Genomic DNA, 22,117 nt, shown 5'->3' on the forward strand with positions numbered 1-22,117 from the left:
CCACTCTCCAACCTCTTGCAGCTGCTACTTTTCGCTCTCTCTGGCTAATTTCGGGCTGAGCCAGGCAGGAGCCCTCAGCTGGGCTGGGCATGGATCTGTACCCCAGCACCCTGGCCCCCCTTCAGAATCACCTTCACTCCCCCTGCCCGCAGCCCACCAGAGTCTCCAAGCCAAACTAGGTTTGGAGTCAAGATTGGGCTTTCATGCCTCAGTTCTGCCACTTCGTTCTTGAGAGACTTTGGCCAAAAGATCAAAACTCTAAGCCTCAGTTTCCCCACATGTAAAATGGGGAATAATTCCTGCTTTGCCGATTTCACAGGGCTTCTGTGAGCCTCAAGCAAGGTGGATATACGATCTCACTTGTCTAACTGTCCACTAGTGTAGGGACCTCTAGTAAGAACAACTCTACAGTATTTTTCCGTTCCCTCCAGGGTCTTGCGATAAACCCACAGCCAGCCGACCTCTTCCAGGGCCCAATCCTCTATCCGTCCTCTCAGCCATGCAACCCTCTTGACCACATCCTTCTAGAAATCCTTTCTCCCTCTGCCTTCCCAGATGTGCTCCTTCTGTCTCAGATCACTCACTCTTCAGTTAGGACCTGGCCCAAGCAGCAGCCCCATGCTTTCTCCTGCCCTTCACATCTGCCCACCACACACGGCCTGAGACAAGCACTGCAGGAAGGACAGGCCCTACACCAGCTCCCTGGAGAACGCCTGGGTGCGGTTTCCCCCGGGACACAAAACGTAAGCACGCTGCCTTGGGTCCCCACCCTGCTGCCCTCGCCACCTCTCCTTTAGGAGACTCTGTTTGGCAATAAAGCCAGAGCCCAAGTCCTGGCAAGAGCTGCAGCCTGACCGTAGGCAGCTGAGGTCTGTGGCCTCCACGCCAGGGTTGAGACAAGGTGAGCAGATTAGTTCCTTGGCTGGAGATTTCGATGACATATTTTTACTTCCCCTTTTTAGAACGGCAAGGACTTTTATTTATTTATTTATTTAGATTTTTTTTGATGTGGACCATTTTCAAAGTCTTTATTGAATTTGTTACAGTATTGCTTCTGTTTTCTTTTTTTTTCTTCTCATTGTTTCTGTTTTATGTTTTGGTTTTTTGGCCGTGAGGCATGTGGGATCTTAACTCCCCAACCAGGGATCAAACCCGCACCCTCTGCGTTGGAAGGCGAAGTCTTAACCACTGGACTGCCAGGGAAGTCCCTGCAAGGACTTTTATAAATAATTCTGAGTTAAGTATACTAAATGATGACCCCTTTGCCGTCAGTCCACAGTCCAAATGTACATTACTTTTTGATTTCCCAGACTGGCCTACATGTCCTCCCTCTCACAGGACTGAGGGTGAAGCTTTTATCAGCAGACCTTTCAGCCCAGGCTGAGAGGGGAGGTATTTTGCCCTGGGTCTGACAGGCATTAAGGGTGCAAACTCAGGCAGTGGGCCTCCAGAGGCCACTCTTAGCCAGCAGCGTGGGTCAGGTAAAGAGCACAGTGGTCATGTGCACGGTGTGCTCCAGCAGCTTATAGTCAAGGAGCGGAGGAATGATGACATGCGACAGAAGGTATCTGGGGTGTGTACTGCAGGATGCCCAGAGACCTGGGGGGAGGAAGGGGAATGCCTAATTCATGGGGGGCAGGATGAAGAGATTGCCATCTCAGAGAGGGTGATGGTTAAGCTGGGTCTTGAGGGATGAGTGGGAGTCTGTGAGTAGGTTTGTGGGGCTCTTGAAGGATGAGTAGGAGTCTGTGAGTGGGCTTGCGGGGGAGGCGGGGAGGGTGTTCTAAGCAGAGGGAGCAGCATGGGGAAAAGCCCAGAGCGGGTTTCAGGAATTGCAGTGGTTCCCTCAGGCTGGAGCAGAAGTTCCAAGGGGTGGGGTGGTGAGGGATGAGAATTTCAAAGACCTTGGATGTCACCTAAAGGGATATGTGCTTTATCCTGAGAGCAGAGGGGAGCCTTGGAAAGATGGAAAATGCCAATCAATTTGGTGTCTAGAAAGTGGACTTGGGCTGCAGGGAGAGGGTGTGCGGGAGGGTGCGAGTCTGCAGCAGAGAACAGGGAGCACACAGCAGCAGGGTCCGGGTTGAAAGAGCTGCACGCCAACTCAGCAGGGGCAGTTGGGTTGGGGGCGGGGGGGGGGGATGACGATGCTTAGAGGGATATAGAGACTTGAAAGGCCATTGCCATGCTTGAGGAAAAGGGAACAATGGTACCAAAGAGCAGTGTGATGGGGATTAGTTTGGAGAGATAAAGATAGGTGGGGACCTGTGTGAGGGAGTTTCTAACAAATATATGTGGTCAACTGGATTGCTGTTCCCAAGTATCCACTCCAGGCCAATAGGTAGAGGACATATATCTCTGTCCCATTGACTTTGGACTTGGTCATATGACTGGCTTTGACCAAAGGAATATGGGTAGAAGTGATCATGAGCCAGTTCAGAGACTTTAAGAAGCATCACATCATCTCTTTCTTCCTCCAGCTCTCACCATAAAATAACATATACCAGGTAGAAGCAGCAGCTTCAGCCTGGGTCCTGGGAGGAGAAGATACAGGGAGCAAATATTCTGTCTGGCTGACACCCAGAGCAGACCTACAAAACCATGCAGTTGCAACTGCCCTCCAGTTGATGTGTAGTGTGAGTAATAAATAAACCTTTTTGGTCATAAACTACGAGTTGGGGGGATGTTTGTTATACAGCAAAAGCTAACTGATATACACTATATATATGAGATGAGAAGGAAGCAGGTGGTGAAGAACCTCACACCTCATGATTAGGAGTTGTCCACATGGAGAGTCAACAGAGAATTTTGTAGGTGATGAAGCTTCTCCATCTTTTTTCAAAGCCAACCCTCCCCACTCCCTCCTACTCCTTCCAGCACCTTGCTGTATTGGCCACCCCTTCCCTCTCCTGGACTAAATCCTTCACCTGAGCCTATATCTCACTTATCTTTTCCATCCTAAAATCCTTTTCTTCACTGTCTTCCTCCAACTATAGCTCAATCCCTCCTCTGACTTTCTCAAACAAACTTCTTCAAAGAGTTGACTCTACTCACCATCTCCAGTTCTTTCTCTTTCACCTACCAGCAACCTATCTTACCTGCCCTCCACTCCACCAAAACCACTCGCAGTATATTTCAGTAATCTCCTAATTGCCCAGTGCAATCCAGTCCTTATCTTCCTAGACTGCTCCACACCATTTAGCTTGGAACTAAATTCAGTATCTCCCTGCCCAACCTCAGACATTCCTCTTTCCATATTCTCTCAGCTAGTGGCACCATCCAATGACCCACGACAAAAAGCCAACAGGAGATAATGAATTCTGTTCTGGATTTGTCCAGTCTGCAGTGCCTTTGAGACATCCAAGAAGAGATACCCAAAAGGCAGTTAAAACATGTGACTTGGAAGCCTACAACAGAGATCTGAACTGGAGATAAAGATGATTGCTATATAGGTAGCATTTAAAGCCATGAGCATGAGTCAGCTTGTGTATTTATAGAGTACAAGAACCAGATCTTTAGATCTCAGTTGATATATAGAGAGCTCTCCCGAGCTCATAAATTCCTGTTCCTAAGGTCACAACTCCAGCCACCATTTGGTTCCTTCCCTCCGGAGTCATGGTCATTGTGGCCTCCACACCACCATCTTATTTCATATTCTTTGCCCCGATCATGTTGTGTTCCTCAAGAACTCTTATAATTCCATCATAAAAACAGAAGGTATAAGACACCATTACCCAGGCACTAAAATGGCTAAAACAAAAAAGACAGACAATACGAAATATTGTCAAGGATGTGGAATAATTATATCTTATACATTGCTGTGGGGATGTAAAATGGTATACTCTATGACCCAACAATTTCACTTCTAAGTGATAACAAATGACCACAAAAGATTTCTACGAGAAATAATAGCCCAGGGACTTCCCTGGTGGCACAGTGGTTAAGAATCCGCCTGCCAATGCAGGGGACACGGGTTTGATCCCTGGTCTGGGAAGATCCCACATGCCGCGGAGCAACTAAGCCCGTGCGCTACGACTATGATTCCATTTATGTGAAGTCCAGGAGCAGGCAAAATTAATCAATGGTGAGGAAAATCAGAAAATGGTTGCTTGGAAGGGCAGAAGGAAAATTCATTGGAAATGGGAACTTTCTAAGATGATGCAAATATTTCATATCTCATTTTGGGTGGTGGTTACATAGGTGCAAACAACTTTCAAAACTTGTTGAACCCAATACTTACCATCTGTGGATTTTATCATATGGAAATTATACTTCAGTTAAAAATTAGGAAAAGAGGGCTTCCCTGGTGGCGCAGTGGTTGAGAATCTGCCTGCCAATGCAGGGGACATGGGTTCGAGCCCTGGTCTGGGAAGATCCCACATGCCACGGAGCGACTGGGCCCGTGAGCCACAACTACTGAGCCTGCACGTCTGGAGCCTGTGCTCCTCAACAAGAGAGGCCGCAATAGTGAGAGGCCCGTGCACCGCGATGAAGAGTGGCCCTCGTTCGCTGCAACTAGAGGAAGCCCTCGCACAGAAACGAAGACCCAACACAGCCAAAAATAAATAAATAAATAAATAAATAAATAAATAAATAAAAAATAAAAAAAAATAAAAAATTAGGAAAAGAATAATTCTAAAGTGTCTAGAAAATAAAAGCTAAAATAAAGACAATGTACAGGGCAGAAAACACATTCAGTTCAAATATATCAATAATTATATTTATGTTGTGAATGCACTTACGTTAATGTCCAGCCTCCCCCTTAACCCAGCCCCCCTTTCAGCCATTCTCCCCTCACTGTTGCCCCCATCTCAATGACATCTGTCCATTAGCCATTTTCTAGCCATCATGAGAGATGATGTAATGCAAAGAGCAGAAGCCTTAGAGCCAGACAGAGCTGCTTTCAAATCCCGGCTGCAATTTAGGAGCTGAGTGTCCACGAGCAAGTTACTTGGCCTCTCTGCACCTTCATTTCCCCAACTATAAAGGAGGTTGACGATACTTGTTGGGCTGGGCTAAGAAAGGGGCAGTGTGCTGATTAGTTTCTGGGGAACCTAATTCTTTTGACCTCAGCCTGTGAAACCAACTTGCATGTGAAAGGCCCACTGAAGGCCTGGAAAAGCTCAGAGGATGAGACTCCTGGGCTTCTTCTCCCTCAAGGGTAGGGAGGCGGCCCCGGGGCCCTGGAGTGAGGGTCTAGGCTGGTTGGTGCTAAGAGGTGAGCCGGTGGCTCAGAGCCACCAGGGCCAGGAAAAGGCGTTGCTGACCTAGGACTAAGGAGACAGGTTTCCTGGCTAGGCGTGGCCACTGGCGGATCTTGCCCAAATCACTCTGCACACCTCTAGATTTAGTTTCTCCACCAAAGATGGCCAGATCAGACTGGATCTGAAGAATCTGATACCAAAAACAGCCTCTGGGGTTTCCTAATATATAGAAGAGGCAAAGGCAGAACTGAACCGGTTCTGTCTGAAAGAGGGAAGGGAAGGACCAGAGCCCTGCCGCCTAGGCTCCCCTCCCCCACCATGGTGCCCCTTGAGCCAGGACCCTAGGCTTCTCAGGAGCGAAGTTTGAAATCTCCCTGACCAGGTAAACCCTAGGGACTTTTTCAGCTCTGTCTTATTCAGTCATTGCGCACCTGTTACATGTAACAATAACTGGGAATCTGCACCTGCCCCCCAGCCTGGTAGGGGAGGCAAGGTACACCCAGAATTCACTCCGAGCAAGGTAGAAAGTGCTGAGTGTAGCCAAAGAAGCGCAGAAGTACAACAGAATATCCACATCCTTCTCCTACGTACACACGCGCGCGCCCACACACACGCACATACACAGCCCCTTGCCACTTGGCATTTCCTTACTCACTGCAGTATCTCTATTTCGTGGTTATGGAAACTGAGGCTCTCCCTGGGAAATGGTTTCGCAGCTAGGAGGCAGCGAGGCCAGGGCTCCCCCAACCCTCACCCCGTACTTCCTGTCCCCTGAGACCCACCTATTTCTAAGTAAATGAAGGAGGCAGCAAGGCCTGCTCAGCGGCCAGAAGGAACGCAAACGACAAGCAGAGCTACAAACGCAGCCGCCGGGGTCTCGGGTCTCTCCTGGGGGAGGAGCGCGCTCGCTGACAGCCTCCGCGCCTCCCTCCCTCCCTGGCCCGCGGGAAGACTGGGGAATCTCAAGTCGCTCTGCTTTCTCTCTTCGCGCGCTGACATTTTTTTCCACTTTACTGTTTCTTGGACGCCTTTCAAGAGTTTGTGCAATCATTCTGTTTAGCTGTTTTTCTGCCATTTTCAAACGCGGAGTGGTGTCCCTTTGAGTGGGAACGTGGTGGTTTGAAGACCTGAAGGGCCCCCTTCGCCTCCCATCACCCCGATGCAGCAGGCCTCGTAGCTGCCAAAGTTACAACGTTTGAAACTTTCCCAGTGCTGGGCGTTGGGTTGATCCTCGTCTCTCTGAGCTCCCCGACCTCTCCCGCTCCGTGCCCCGGCTCTCGGGGGTTCCCGCGCCCCTCACTTCACCCTCCCAGGCTCCCCCTTCCCGGAGGCATCGTCTTCCCATCTGGTCCTGGGCTACGGAGCCCTTCCCCCATCCTGCTCCATACACGGGGGCAGAACCCTCTCTCCTTTCGAGACTTCCTCGGTGGTCCAGCCCCGAGCCCCCTGAGCCTGCCCTCTCCCGCCTCCACCTCGCGAACCCCGTGGGAAGCCCACCCACCCCGCGGCCCTTCCGGCCGGAGTCTGGAAGGCTGGGCAGAGGCAGCGACAGGGACAGGATGGGAACAGAGACGGGGTCGGAGTTGGGCGCAGTGGTAGCGACAAGAACAAAAGCGGGGACACAGGCAGGGCAGCAACAGGGCAGGGCCGGCGCGGTGGTCCGTCCTCTCCCCGCGCCGCCCTCACTCGGCGCCCGCCGCCCCGGGCCGGGCCGGGCTCGCGGCCTCTGGGGGGCTCGGGCGGCGCCCCGCGGGACCCACCTGATCCGCAGAAGCTGGGCGCGCTCGGGGCTGGCCTGCGCCTCGGCTCCCGGCCCCGGCGTCGTCCTCGGCTGCCCGAACAGTCGGCGCGCTGCCTCTGCCCGAGCCCGGCTGGGCGTGCCGGGGCGGGGTGTGCCGCCTGCGCTCGGGCCGGCCGGCCGCCGGGCGCTCCTCCGGGGCGGCGGGCAGCGCGCGGCGGGCAGGGGCGCGAGGAAGCGGGTGGGCGCTGGGCAGCGGGCGGCGCGCTCCCCGCTCGGCCCGGCCCGCGGCTGTTTGTGCAGAGAGGGTCCCGCCCCGGACACCGCGGCTGGGAGGCCGGGCGCGCGAGTGCGCGACTGCCGGTGTGCGTGTGTGTCTGGTGGCGGGGAGGCGCAGGGGGTGTTTGTTTCATTTTCACTCAGGCAGAAAAAAGCCTGAAACCAGCAAAAAAAGAAAAGAAAATCCCTGGTGACGGTGGCTGGGCCTCTTTGCCTTCCCGGGCTTGCACGTGGTGGGGGAGGGGTGGCGGGGACCCGGAGCATCGGAGGGCGGGGTGGGGTCTGTCTCCCCGTACCGCAGGGAGGGGCCCCGGTGCCCTGGCGCCCGGCCAAACACGTGGGGAGCGGAGAGCCTGGGAGGTCTGATCCACCATTTGTTTCCTGGGGAAGGAAGGGCGCAGAGGTAGACAGCGACAGGCCTGCGGGCTGGAGCTGCTCTCGCGGGAGCCCCTCACCCCCCCCAGCCAAGTTCTGAGCTTCCCCCGACCCAAGTCCTCCAAGTCCTGAGCTCCGGACTGGAGGGGCTGGTCACTGGGCACCTAGCGCGGCCCCTGCCCGGGTTTGTTCGAAGACTTAGTGGTCTTTGGGCCCAGAGTTTCTCAAACAGAACTCTACACACGCCCTGGGGTTCTCTACTAGAATTATTTTAGAAGGGAAATAAAGAAAAAAAAAAATCTATCTCAGAGTTTGTGCTTCTGTGGCCAGTATGACAACGATTCACTTTGGTGAGTTGATGCAGGTACATCGGCTCACTTAGTCCTACACTGGTAACCATGACTGTCACCTCACTTCTTGGGATCCCAGACCATCTATTTTGCTGGTGCAAAACTCAAAATTTTCTTTTGCCAGGGTCATTTGCCATTGAACTTCAGTTTCAGAGACTAAGAAATTAGCTTCTCAAGTATTTTAATGCATTGGAACTATGATTTGACACCATGAAAATGGCACAGAGCCTGGGTGTGATGTATAATTTTAATTGTTTTGTGCTAATGAGAAAAGAACAGAGGCCTGATTGAATACTTGAAGGATACACAGAGGCTGCAGGGGGCCAGGTGAGGTCTTGGAGCTTGGGAGAACAAAGTTTCCTGATGGGCTCAGTGGAGTAAACAGTGGGAGAATTGAATCTTCAACCCCACACAGTGGCTCAGGAAGGAGGAGTTCCACGACAATCGGTACAATAAATACTTTGCAAAAGCATAAAATGCTCCATTATTGTCTTTGGAGAAGTCACTTGTAATAGTTCATTAGTGGTGAGTATCACAGTAAATATACAATGAGTGATGTTATACCAAGCGCATTATTTCCCAATTTTCATTATTGCATTTGAGGATGCATTGTCTAAATCGCTCAGCCCATCAAACTGGATAATAAATGAGTTTTTGTGTTTTTTTTTTTAAAGAAAACTATGACAGTAATTCTAATCCTAAAGAAGATGCTACCAGAAAACTACTAGAGCTAATCAATGAATTTGGTAAAGTAGCAGGATACAAAATTAATGCACAGAAATCTCTTGCATTCCTATACACTAATGATGAAAAATCTGAAAGAGAAATTAAGGAAACACTCCCATTTACCATTGCAACAAAAAGAATGAAATACCTAGGAATAAACCTACCGAAGGACACAAAAGACCTGTATGCAGAAAACTATAAGACACTGATGAAAGAAATTAAAGATGATACAAACAGATGGAGAGATATATCATGTTCTTGGATCGGAAGAATCAACATTGTGAAAATGACTATACTACCCAAAGCAATCTACAGATTCAATGCAATCCCTATCAAACTACCAATGGCATTTTTCACAGAACTAGAGCAAAAAATTTCACAATTTGTATGGAAACACAAAAGACCCTGAACAGCCAAAGCAATCTTGAAAAAGAAAAACAGAGCTGGAGGAATCAGGCTCCCTGACTTCAGACTATACTACAAGGCTACAGTAATCAAGAGAGTACGGTACTGGCACAAAAACAGAAATATATATCAATGGAACAGGATAGAAAGCCCAGAGATAAAACTACGCACATATAGTCAACTTATCTTTGATAAAGGAGGCAAGAATATACAACGGAGAAAAGACAGCCTCTTCAATAAGTGGTGCTGGGAAAACTGGACAGCTACATGTAAAAGAATGAAATTAGAGCACTCCCTAACACCATGCACAAAAATAAACTCAAAATGGATTAAAGACCTAAATGTAAGGCCAGACACTATAAGACTCTTAGAGGAAAACTTAGGCAGAACACTCTATGACATAAATCACAGCACAATCCTTTTTGACCCACCTCCTAGAGAAATGGAAATAAAAACAAAAATAAACAAATGGGACCTAATGAAACTTAAAATCTTTTGCACAGCAGAGGAAACCATAAACAAGACAAAAAGACAGCTCTCAGAATGGGAGAAAATATTTGCCAACGAAGCAACTGATGAAGGTTTAATCTCCAAAATTTACAAGCAGCTCATGCAGCTCAATATCAAAAAAACAAACAACCCAATCCAAAAATGGGCAGAATACCTAAATAGACATTTCTCCGAAGAAGATATACAGATTGCCAACAAACACATGAAAGGATGCTCAACATCACTGATCATTAGAGAAATGCAAATCAAAACTACAATGAGGTATCACCTCACACTGGTCTGAATGGCCATCATCAAAAAATCTGCAAACAATAAATGCTGGAGAGGGTGCAGAGAAAAGGGAACCCTCTTGCACTGTTGGTGGGAATGTAAATTGATACAGCCACTATGGAGAACAGTTTGGAGGTTCCTTAGAAAACTAAAAATAGAAGTACCATATGACCCAGCAATCCCACTACTGGGCATATACCCTGAGAAAACCATAATTCAACAAGTCATGTACCACAATGTTCACTGGAGCACTATTTACAATAGCCAGGACATGGAAGCAACCTAAGTGTCCATCGACAGATGAATGGATAAAGAAGATGTGGCACATATATACAATGGAATATTACTCAGCCATAAAAAGAAACGAAATTGAGTTATTTGTAGTGACGTGGATGGACCTAGAGACTGTCATACAGAGTGAAGTAAGTTAGAAAGAGAAAAACAAATATCGTATGCTAACACATATATATGAAATCTAAAAAAAAAAAAAAAAGGTTCTGAAGAACCTAGGACAGGAATAAAGACGCAGATGTAGAGAATGGATTTGAGGACATGGTGAGGGGGAAGGGTAAGCTGGGACGAAGTGAGAGAGTGGCATGGACACATATACACTGCCAAATGTAAAATAGATAGCTAGTGGGAAGCAGCCGCAAGGTACAGGGAGATCAGCTCTGTGCTTTGTGACCACCTAGAGGGGTGGGATAGGGAGGGTGGGAGGGAGATGCAGGAGGGAGGGGATACGGGGATATATGTATACGTATAGCTGATTCACTTTATTATACAGCAGCAACTAACACAACAATGTAAAGCAATTATACTCCAATGAAGATGTTAAAAAAAAAAGATGATGACACAGGAGATGAAACATGTAAAAACATCACTCTGCTACCATTAAACTCGATGCAAGAGATTTGATTTCAGCAACACATCATCAGTCACATTAATTTAATTGCTGTTAGTTTGGATTTTATTGGTCTTGAGGTTGTGTTTGTATCTACTAAGAAATTTTGTTTTGGTTTCATGGTTTGTTTATAGAGCTCTGAGCATGAGGACTTCCTGCTTAATTTTAGGTTTATACCTATTTCAGTAACAATAAAATAAAAATAATTTAAGTCAATACTACGGATCTGGAAGGGTTTTTTGTTGTTGCTGTTGTTGTTGTTTGGTCTTGTTTTGTTTTGGGAGGAGCTATACATAGTTCTCAAAATCTAACTGGCAATTCCACTGACTGGATTGCTGAGCTGGAAAACACCTTCAAGATTACATACGTTAGCTTTGGGATCAGGACTTCTAGGTTTAAGGCCTTAGATGAGTCATTCTTCCCATCTGAGACTCCTTTGCATCATATACTGAATGGGAATAAGATGACTAGTTTATGGGAGGGGCAAAATCAAAATGGGTAACTGTTGGAGAAAAGGCTTTAGAGCCTACAGGATCATCACAGGAGTTCGAGGAGTTCACGGAGGGGAAAGGTGGGGCAGGTAATGGCGGGACAGGTAGCTCTGATCACTTGCTAGGCTTTGCTCCAAGCACCTCGAACACACCTGAGCTCACTTCATCCTCTGCACACCCTAATCACATCCCCATTTTCCAGGGAAGAAAGCCGAGGCACAGGCAAGTTAAGTAATTTTGTTCAAACTTCTCTCTAGGTATGACCAAAGTGCTCTGGGGCCAGAAGACCTTCCTCCCTTACCTCCTTCATTCTTTTAACAAATACTTATTGGGACCCTACTATCTGTTCAGCCCCTGTTCTTCAAGCTGAGGACACCCAGGCAAACAAGCGAGACAGCATTATAGCCCTGGAGGAGTCTGCAGCCCAGACATTAAACCAAGACCCACCCAATCAATGATTTCAGGACCATTGTGATCAGGGCTCTGAGGGATAAATACAGGGTGCAGAGGACCCTGAGACCAGGAGAAGGAGGAGTTCACTAGGTGAAGACTTGGGGGAGAGTGACCCAAGCAGAGCCATGTGCAAAAGTCTTTAGGTGGGAGGAAAAAGAGCCATGAGTATGTGCTGGAAAGCTTCAGCATCACAAAGATAAGCCATTCTCCAAAAATCAACCTATACACTCAAAACAAATACCAACAGGGTTTTTGTGGAACTTGACGAGGAGCAGCTCTTAAAATCTGAATGGAAGAGCAAAGGTCCAAGTGTAACCAAGACAGTCTTGGCAATGCAGGGAGGGGAGAGAAGGGCTCTTGCTTGACCAGATATCAAGACGTACCATGAAACTCTAACAAGTATAGGGTTGGTGCCAGGATGGATTATTGGACCAAGGGAACAGCATAAGGAGCACGGAAAGAGACCCACACACATGTGGAAACTCAGTGTCGACCAGAAGTGGGACTGCAGATCAGCAGGGGAAGAACAGACTTCAGAAAGTGTTGCTGGACCCAAAAGAATTGGAAACAGGTGTGCAAACAAAAATTTGTACAGGAATGTTCATAGCATCGCTATTTACAGTAGCAGAAAAGTGGAAACAACCCAAGTGTCCTTCAAGCAATGACTGGATAAATAAAACGTGGTCCATCCATGCAATGGAATATTATTCGGCATAAAAAGGAATGAAATACTGATTCACACTACCACATGGATGAACCTTGAAAACATTACGCTAAGTGAAAGAAGCCAGACACAAAAGGCCATATATTGTATGACACAGTTTATAGGAAATATCCAAAAGAGGCAAATTCACAGAGACAGAAAGCAAGTAAGTGGTTGCCGGGAGCTGGGGAGGGAGAGTGGGAGTGACTGCTGAATGGGTACTGGTTTCCTCCTGGACTCTGAAACTAGATAGTAGTGAAGGTGGCGAATTCAACACGGTGAATGCATTAAATACCACTGACCTGAGCACGTAAACATGGCTTACCCATTTTAAATGTGAATTTTAGGTTATATAAATTTTATCACAATTTTAAAAAGTGTTTCTGAGCAACTGGCTATGAATACAAAAAGTAAAATAAAATCAGATTCCTAACACACACACACGCCACCTAACAGATGGGTCACTGATTTAAAAGAAAAGAGAAACTTTAAAACTTTTAGAGGAAAGTATCATTATTACCTCAGATAGGTAAGAGTTTATTTAAACACACACACACACACACACACACACACACACACACACAGTGTGCTGACCTTAAAGAATAATATGGATACATGAGTACATTAAAATACAAAACATACAGGAAAGATACCACAATGAATTAACGGGCAAACCAGAGACTGGGAGAAGACGTTTGCAACATAGAAAACAAAAAAGGATTGGTATCCAGAGTCTACAAGGAACCCCCGCAAATAAATAGGAAAAGACACATCTTCTTCTTCAATTTTTACACCTGGTTAAGGTCCTGAGTGAAATGTCACTGGGTCAGGGTTCCCAGGTGTCCCCTTCGTGGCACTTATCATCACTGGATGGACAGAACTTTCCATTTGGCTGCATGCCCCATCCGTCCCTGGCCACATCTATCCTGTGACATCGTACCCCCAGCACATACCTGGCACACAAGACACGTGTGATGGGCACGTGCTGACTGAGTGGAGAGACAGGTGCCCAGATGGATGAAGAACACTTAACTAGAGTCTTCATACGCTGCCTCATCCACACGGTCAGGTCAGCAAGCCTCCCTTCTGTCACCCTGGCCTCCCCTCTTACCAAGGTCCCTTTCTTCCTCAGATTCTCCGTGTCAGAAACACTGAGGTGAGGTGACCTCTGGCAGGCAGGGTTTGGAATGTGAATCCAGAAGGTTCTCAGTGGAAGGAAAATTGCCTCCTTGAGGGGTTTGTGGGGACGAGCCTATCAGCGAGGGTGGTCTGGTGGGGAGGACCAGGGTCCGCAGTTTGGTGAGCCCTTCCCACAGGAATCCCGGCTCAAGGAAATGTGAAGCTTCCTCAGAACCAGAGACATCCAGGGCCCTGGCGCCCCAGGAGATGGCCAGTCACACCCCTCAATTTACAGATGAGGAAATGAGATTCAGATGGGGGAGCGACTTCCTCAAAATCACTAAGTAGAACTTTTCAGAGCTGGGTTTCATTCCTAATTCTCTCACATGCTCCTCAGCCCGACAGGAGGGGAAACTCCCAGGGCCAGAGGGGGAAAATGTTTTAAAGCAGCTTCCAGAAGTGGTTGAGCTGGTCAGGAGAAGTAGGTGACTCTGAGCACAGAGGAAGCGGGGATGCGGGACGGCAGCTGGGAGGAGAGCGGCTCGTGCAAAGGTCAGAGGGCGGGACAGGCAAGGTCCTCCCTGGGGGCCACGGGGCCACCAGCCTGGGGCTGAGGAACCGAAGCAGAGGAGCTTGGAAGGGGAAGACCAGGGATTCGCCTTTTATCCTTTCCTTAGAAGGCAGCCTCTGGAGTGTCCCTGGGAAGGGAGGTGTGGCATGATGGAGGTTGTCTCTGAAGGGACAGTCCCACCAGTGCTGTCACAGTCACTGAAAAATAAGGTCACAAGGGAAGGAAGGAGAGAGCAGGAGCCAGAAAGGAAGGAGGGAAGGAAGGAAGGAAGGAAGGGAGGAAGGAAGGAAGGGTGGAAGGGAGGGAGGGAGGGAGGGAAAAAGGAAGGAAGGAAGGAAGTTAGTTAAGGTAATCAGAATACGCCACCCTCAAAAATATGCCACTTTGGCAATAAAGATTATTTTGAGCTGAAGGCAAGTGAGAAGCGGCAGACACAGGAAGAACTCTCTGCCACCACCTCCCCCCTTACCTTTCTGCCTAAAAGCAGGGCATAAATTTCCCTTCCTAAAGGTGACATGAATTCTCCTTGTGAGGTACCCCACCTCCCCACCTCCCACTCATACCAGGAGGAGGAGAACAAGCTTTATCAGCAGAGATCAAGGTGAGTCTGCATAAACAAACCTGATTAAAATTACCCTTACCCTCTGTTAACTTCTCCCGGATATTGGATATTTACCTTCCCGAAGTTTACCGCCCTTAGTAGCCCCAACTCCTTTTCTTTTGTCTAGTCACTTCACCACCATTTATTGCCCTGTGTTAAAATGGTGGATAAGCCCCCCAAGTCTAACCACCTCTTTGGGTTTTCACTTTTTTTCCTGTGAAGCCCACACACACGTAAAAATATTAGCATCAATGGAAGAACATATGCCTTTTTCTCCTGCTAATCTGTCTTTGTCAGTTTAATTTGCAGGCTGTACTAACAGCTCATATGAGGGTAAAGGAAAAGTGTTTTTCTCCCCTACTGAGGGAAGGAAGGGGGCGGGGGAGGGAGGAGGGAGGGAGAGAGGGAAGGAAAGAAAGGCTTTCTGACTTGGGACTGGCATCAGATAATTGCTTTCCTTCCAGTTTGACAATAAATAAGATGGGAGGAATTGACAATAAATAAGGTGGGAGGAATTGACAATAAATAAGGTGGGAGGAATTGACAATAAATAAGGTGGGAGGAATTGACAAGCCCAGGAGAGCAGAGGCTGACTTGGCTCCTTACAGGCCCATCAGCTTCTCCATCCTTTATTGATCCAAGGAAATACTATGAAAAATCATCATCTCCAGGAGTGGAAATATCCTTTTTCCTTCGTTTTGTACTTGGAAATCATTTGTTTTCTAATGATATTAAATTCCACCTCTGGCATTTACATACATCTAATTTCAAAAGGCAGAAACAGGGAGAAAGCCAAATATTTTAAGGCTCTTGGGTTCATTTTGGAAAACTGTTAGTGCTTCCAGGGCCAAAGAATTCTACCAGTTGAAATAAAATTTTACCTTTGCAACCAAAACTTATAAAGCTACGTTCCACCAGTGTTAAAAGTGTGTTCCTCTCAACCTTCGAAAAAGATCAAAGAAATAATCCACTTGAGCAAAGGGCTGGGGGTGGGAGGACACTTTTACTGTAAACCCTTTTATACTTCTGGATTGTTATTCCCTGGGAATGTCTTATCTATTTTTTAATTTTTTTAATAGTTTATTTTATTAAGAAAAAAATTTTTTTAATTTTTTAATTTTTTTGGCACACCATGGCATGCAGGATCTTAGTTCCCCAACCAAAGATAGAACCCGTGCCCCCTGCAGTGGGAGCACAGATTCCTAACCGCTGGACTACCAGGGAATTCTCCTCTATTTTTAAAAATTAAGCACATAAATGAAATAAAAACACAACTTAAAGAAGCTAATGTCCTGGGTCTTCTCAAGGGTTTGAGTGTTATCTTCTGGGCGTTAGAAATAAAATTTGTAGGGACTTCCCTCGTGGTCCAGTGGCTAAGACTCCGCGCTCCCAATGCAGGGGGCCTGGGTTCGATCCCTGGTCAGGGAATTAGATCCTGCATGCTGCAACTAAGACCCAGAGCAGCCAAAATAAATTAAAAAATAAAATTTGTAGTAGAACAAGCCTGGGATCAGCTCAGGTTCAAGCTTTGTTCCTGCAATTCCACAAGCCAGGTGACCTTGAGGGGAAAAAAAAATCACAAACTTCCTGAGCCTCAGTTAGCTTATCTATAAAATGGGGATAATTATCTCTACCTCCCAGGGGTATGTTAAGATAAAAAAACGAGATAAAGTGTGTTCTTGCAAAAGAGGTTCGAAATATAATAAGGCACCAAAGAAATGTGAGCTCCTATCTTCAATTATATAAAGTTTTTCTTTGAATTCTTGGATCACTAAACCCAGTGGGAATGAGGTCCCCCCACCCCCTCCCCGGTCATGCTATTCCCTCTGCACCTTGTTAACCCCTCTTCACCCTGTAGATCTCAGCTCGGGCACAACCTGGCTGCCTGGTCCCTCACCTCCCACCACTCTTCTTGGGCCCCCTAGGCTCCAGCCACAGTCTCCTCTGTGCTGTTCCTCAAACAGCTCAAGTACGATCCATACCTGGGCCTTTGCACCTGCCGTTCCCTCTGCCTGGGATGCTCCCCCCACCCACAGTCACTTCACTGCTTATTGTAAAGCATGTACTTCTGAGATTTTTTTTTTTATTAAAAACCAAACACAGGGCTTCCCTGGTGGCGCAGTGGTTGAGAGTCCGCCTGCCAATGCAGGGGACACGGGTTCGAGCCCTGGTCTGGGAAGATCCCACATGCCGCGGAGCAGCTAGGCCCGTGAGCCACAGTTACTGAGCCTGCACATCTGGAGCTTGTGCTCCGCAACAAGAGAGGCCGCGATAATGAGAGGCCCGCGCGCCGCGATGAAGAGTGGCCCCCGTTCGCCGCAACTAGAGAAAGCCCTCGCACAGAAACGAAGACCCAACACAGCCATAAAAAAATAAATTAAATAAATTTAAAAAAAAAAAAGAATGAATGAAGAAAATATTTAAAAAAAAAAAACCAAACACAAACCCTTCTTTAGCTAAAAAAGTTGATTAAAATCTGTCTCCATTGGTCCTGGCTTTTGATCTATGGCTGTCAAAGAAAGACGCACTGGGAACCTGGTTTGTTTTTCTGATTTGCAACCCTGTCAGGAGGTCCCTGCCCTGAGGCTCTGTGCCTGGTTCTGTATGTCCCCATTAGGCAGCTTCCTAGTTCCTCCCGTGCTTCACCTTCTGTCTTACCAGTCTTCATGCCCCCAGATCCACACACACCTGGAGGCATCCCACATGAATGTTCCATGCCACCCTACTTCTAGAGGCAGAAGTCATACCCAGGAGGACCCCAAGTTACCACTGGCTGCCCCAGTAAAGAGAGAAACTCCTGAATTCTAACAAACCTGGGCCCCCATCTTGGCTTGACCATTACTAGCTGGGGTCTTTGGTCAAGATGCAGCCCTTTTCAGGGCCTCAGTCTCTGTATTTGTGTAATGAGGAATCCTCCCCCCCAGGATCCAATGAGATGAGGTATGTGAGGCACCTGGCAGTGTATGATGGCTGTGATGGTTATCAGGACACAGAGGAATGAACCTTAAATCATGGAATGTCAGGAATTAGAAGGGGCGATTGGGAAGATACAAGGGGTGGATGGGCATTCTTGGGTCATCTCAAATCATAACTGTAGGCAAAACCAAGGTACCCAAGAATCCAGTCCTGTGTCTCTTTTTGCACAGAAGGTGGGGGGATGACCTCTATTTTTTTTTCTGGCCGAGCTTTGCAACACATGGGATCATACCGGCGCCCCCTGCAGTGAAGCGTGGAATCTTAACCCCTGGACCACCAGGGAAGTCCCTCATTTTGAATGCTCACTATGGCAACTGGTCTCTCCCCATGCTGTACCCTGCACTTGCTGGGGTCCTGGACAAAACTGAACGGCTGCCTTGACCATGGATCATTTCTAGAGGATGTCAATGCTTTCGTCCAGCCTGGAGTTGACTATAACTATGGCTTTCTTCTTTCTGTAAAGTGGGACTCTCCATCTTGGAGAGTCCTGGCTTTGTTGAATGTCAGCACTGGAACTCTCCCTGAAAGAGACTCTGCTGCTGTCTTACTGTGTGACCTGAGGAAGTCCCTTCCCCTAGACTCCAGATGCCCCGTCTGTACAGTGACCCCATGGATTGGGACAGTCTCCCCAGGCCCTCTCTGCTCTAGCGTCCTGCCTATGGAGCATTTATGAGTCAAGGCAATGCCTTCTCTGAATTTGGCAGCCATTATTACTAGTTATGTGATCTTGAGCAAGTGATGTCACCTCTGTGCCTCAGCTGCCTCATCTGCAAAATGTGAGTAATAATTTACTAAAGAGTGTAGAACAGAGCCCGGCATGAAGTAGATACTATATGTGAGTTGATACCCACATCACCACCACTAATACCATCATCATCATTATCACCATCATCACCATCACCATTATCAGCATCAGTAGCATCAACATCACCATCATCAACATCACCATTATCAACATCACCATCATCACCAACACCACCATCATCCTCATCATCCAGCCTCATTAGACTGTTGGTTGGTATGCCTGGTGTGAGGAAAATTGCTCAGAACAGGATACAGAGACACCTGGGTACAAGCCCTTGCTTAAGCAAAGTTTCAGCATCTTCCACAGCCTCAATCCTTTCTTCCTAAGGTGAGGGGATTGGGTCTGATAGTTGGGGCAAAGGGTGTACCCTGTGGCCAAAGATTAGATCCTTTTCTCGTCCTTCTAGCTTTCCAACCAAATTCTTCAAACTTTGGGTTCCAGGACAGATATTACTTTTTTTTTTTTTTCCCCCCCGGGATGTCATCAGCATCTGGCCCTACCCTCAGCTAAAAGCAGTCAGGTTGATCTGAACAAAAAAAAGGTTTGGCAAAGTGTCTACCAACAGACTAATGGATAAAGAAGATGTAGTGTGTGTGTGTGTGTGTGTGATGGAATATTACTCAGCCATAAAAAAGAATGAAATATTGCTATTTGTAGCAGCATGGATGGACCTAGAGGTTGTCATTGTGAAGATTGTCTAGATTGTGAAGTGGGTCAGACAGAGAAAGACAAATATATGGTATCACTTGTACATGGGCTCTAAAAAATGATACAAATGAATTTATTTACAGAACAGAAACAGACTCACAGACATAGAAAACAAACTTACAGTTACCAAAGGGGAGAGGGAGGGGGAGAGATAGATCAGGAGTTTAGGATTAACATATAAACATTACTATATACAAAATAGATAATCAACTAGGACCTACTGTATAGCACAGGGAACTATATTCAATATCTTGTTATAACCTAAAATGCAAAAGAATCTGAAAAAAATCTATGTATAACTGAATCACTTTGCTGTACACCTGAAACTAACACAGTATTGTAAATCAACTCTACTTCAGTAAAAAAAAGAAAGAAAAAGTGTTGGAGCAACGCAAGGGAAGAAAGAGATCCAAGCCGACAGATTTTCAGGTTGAATTTCTTATAACTGTAACGGGTGTAGCCACCCATCTCCTGACTAAAATAGGAGACAGACTTTGGGAGAAGAAAGAAGGAGAGGAGGCATGAAAGGGGAAGGGAGAGCAGGAAAGGGAGAAAGGATGAGGGAAGGGGCGGCAGGAAGAGGCCACCAAGGCAAGACATCTCAAGAAACAACACCCCTTGTTATTTTCACTCACTGAGAAATCAAACTGTGTGTGGCCAATTATATCTCAATAAAGCTGGGGAAAAAAAAAACCTGGTTGTGTGCCTGGAGAGCAGTTGTGTGTATTTGTTGTCTCCGTGTGTGTGAGTGTGCACATAAGTGTCTGTCTTTGAGACTGTGTGTATGCTTGAGTATGCATGTGTATGTGCACGGATACGTTTGCATGTGTGTCTGTGAGTCCGTGTCTCCGCATGCCTAGGCAGTGCCGGGCACACGTTAACTGCTCTCTGGTTCTGATCATTGAACAAATATGCACGAGAATACATGTGTGACTCCTTGAGTGACTCTGATAGTCAGGCGCGTGTGGCTGCATGTGCATTCCTGTATGTCCTTCTGAACGTGCCTGTTCGTGCCTGTGACGGAGGTGAGGCAGGGATGCATATTGGTGTCTGGATGTGTGTTGTAACTGTGTGTCTGCACGCATAAGTGTGTGGGTGCCTTTGAAGGGTGAGTGTGTGTTTCAGTGTGTGTGGCTGCAGGGCTGAGTGTCAGGGAGTGTGTGCTTGTGTGCAGTCCTGAGCTTGCCTGCAAGGGTGGTGCCTGAGCAAGCGTCTTGGTGTGTGGCTGTGCGTGCACGTGCATGCGTGTGTGCTGTGAGGGGGTGTGCACCTAGGCACCCACATGTACAGGGCGCCTGGTAGCCCTGGGCTTGATTTCCCTCCCCCCAGTCAGGAAACGCCTGTGGTTTGTACCATTAGTCGGTTCCCTTTTCATTTCAGTGGGGGCTCAGGGTAGCCTCTTAGCAGCTCTCACTCACCTGCCTGTTTGGACTTCCTTTGTGGGAACCAGAAGGGGTGAGCTTGCAAGAGCTCCACTGAGGCTGGTTGACACCCTGATGCTGAGGGTCTGGAGGAAACACCATGGCTCTTGCCCCAAGGAGGGAGCCCCTGTTCTGCCCCATCCTGTGGCACTCCCAGATCCCCCTGCTGACCAGTCCCTCCCCCCGCCAGGAGAGCCTCAGCATCCGGAGCAGGATTGAACAGGGCAAGAGATTTGGAGGCAGACAACCTGGGTTCAAGTTCAGCTTCCACCCTTGGCTGAACTGGGAGGCTTTGGACAAGTCGCTGAAAGTCTCCAAGCTTCCACTTCCTTGATGGCACAATGGGACACCTGACATCAAGGTTGACCCCTTCTGGTCCCAGTGACCATGAATATGTAGAGTGGAGGCTTCTGGAGCCCACCCAGATCTCCTTCCGCTGGTGCACCTGTCCCCAGCCTCTGTGAGTACTGGCTTCTAAGTCTCAGCTGCCCTCTTCTTGTCCTCGGCCAAATGTAAGCTGCTTGCCTGGGAGGTCACATGACCCTCAGAGCACCCAGCACCCAATGACTCCTGACTCCTATGAGCTACAGAAAGTTAGTCCTCTTGTCTCAAGATGCAACCAGCTCCATGATACAATTCACTCTCTAGAGGTCCCCAAAGGGAACAGGTTAAGATAATCACCAGTCAAGACCATACTCTTCCATCACTTTCTTTCTCTGCCCCACCTGTGTCCTTCAACCCCCTTTTCCTGAGAACATGCCCCTAATAAATCACTTTCACAAGAAGCCCATCCCAGGCTCTGCTTCTAGGAAACCTAGCTGAGGACAGTATGAAAGCATTTTTACACACAATCACCCCAAAGTTTGGGGCATGCTTAGTATCATCCTATTTATAAGATGAGAAGATGAAAGCTGATGGAGGAAAAAATGAAATAATGGAGGGGAAAAGTGCTTAGAGCGACATCCACAAATGTCTCTTGAGCCAGTTGTCAATGCAGGCCTCTCAGGCAACAGCCAGTGCGCCACTCCATCGCAGGTTCCCCAGCCCTCAAGCTTCTTGGGATCAAAGGGGACCTGAAAGCTCATCTGGGACATGCATCTCATGCTTGACTCCTCTCTACACAAATGTCCTCTCCAGGCAAACGTCCAGTTGTATTTGAATGCTCCTGATGTTGGAGAGCTCACTCCCTCCAAAGAAGCATCTTCTGCTTTTAGAGGGTGCAACTATTCATCTCCTTTCCTTCATCCAGCAAACATTCTTTAAAAAAAAAAAAAAAAATTTATTTGGTTGCCCCGGGTCTTAGTTGCAGCAGGCTAGTTGTGGCACATGGGCTTCTTATTTGTGGCAGGCAGGCTCCTTAGTTGCAGCTCACTGGCTCCTTAGTTGTGGCATGCAAACTCTTAGTTGTGGCATGCAAACTCTTAGTTGTGGCATGCATGTGGGATCTAGTTCCCTGACCAGGGATCAAACCCGGGCCCCCTGCATTGGGAGCACGGAGTCTTAACCACTGC

General features: G+C 47.7%; 1 protein-coding gene and 1 long non-coding RNA gene across 5 annotated transcripts in view; one reads left to right on the forward strand and one right to left on the reverse strand.

Moving 5' to 3' along the window:
• GGTA1 (glycoprotein alpha-galactosyltransferase 1 (inactive)) overlaps nt 1–7,350 on the reverse strand; it is a 63,899-nt gene extending 56,549 nt beyond the window's left edge. The window contains exon 1 of one of the 4 annotated variants that reach the window (XM_082402266.1): nt 6,965–7,350. The gene's annotated coding sequence lies outside the window, so the exon portion shown is untranslated. The remainder of the gene's footprint in view (nt 1–6,964) is intronic. The other 3 variants (XM_082402267.1, XM_082402273.1, XM_082402272.1) reach the window with 3 other exon arrangements.
• A 4,641-nt stretch (nt 7,351–11,991) lies between these two features.
• On the forward strand, nt 11,992–19,064 carry LOC309633601. The gene is made up of 3 exons (XR_014247647.1): nt 11,992–14,076; nt 14,606–14,696; nt 16,800–19,064. It is a non-coding gene; the product is annotated as an uncharacterized lncRNA (long non-coding RNA).
• The last annotated feature ends 3,053 nt before the right edge of the window (nt 19,065–22,117 follow it).

Source organism: Balaenoptera borealis, assembly GCF_965194805.1.
Source record: "Balaenoptera borealis genome assembly, chromosome: 8".
In the NCBI taxonomy this organism is placed as follows: Eukaryota; Metazoa; Chordata; class Mammalia; order Artiodactyla; family Balaenopteridae; genus Balaenoptera; species Balaenoptera borealis.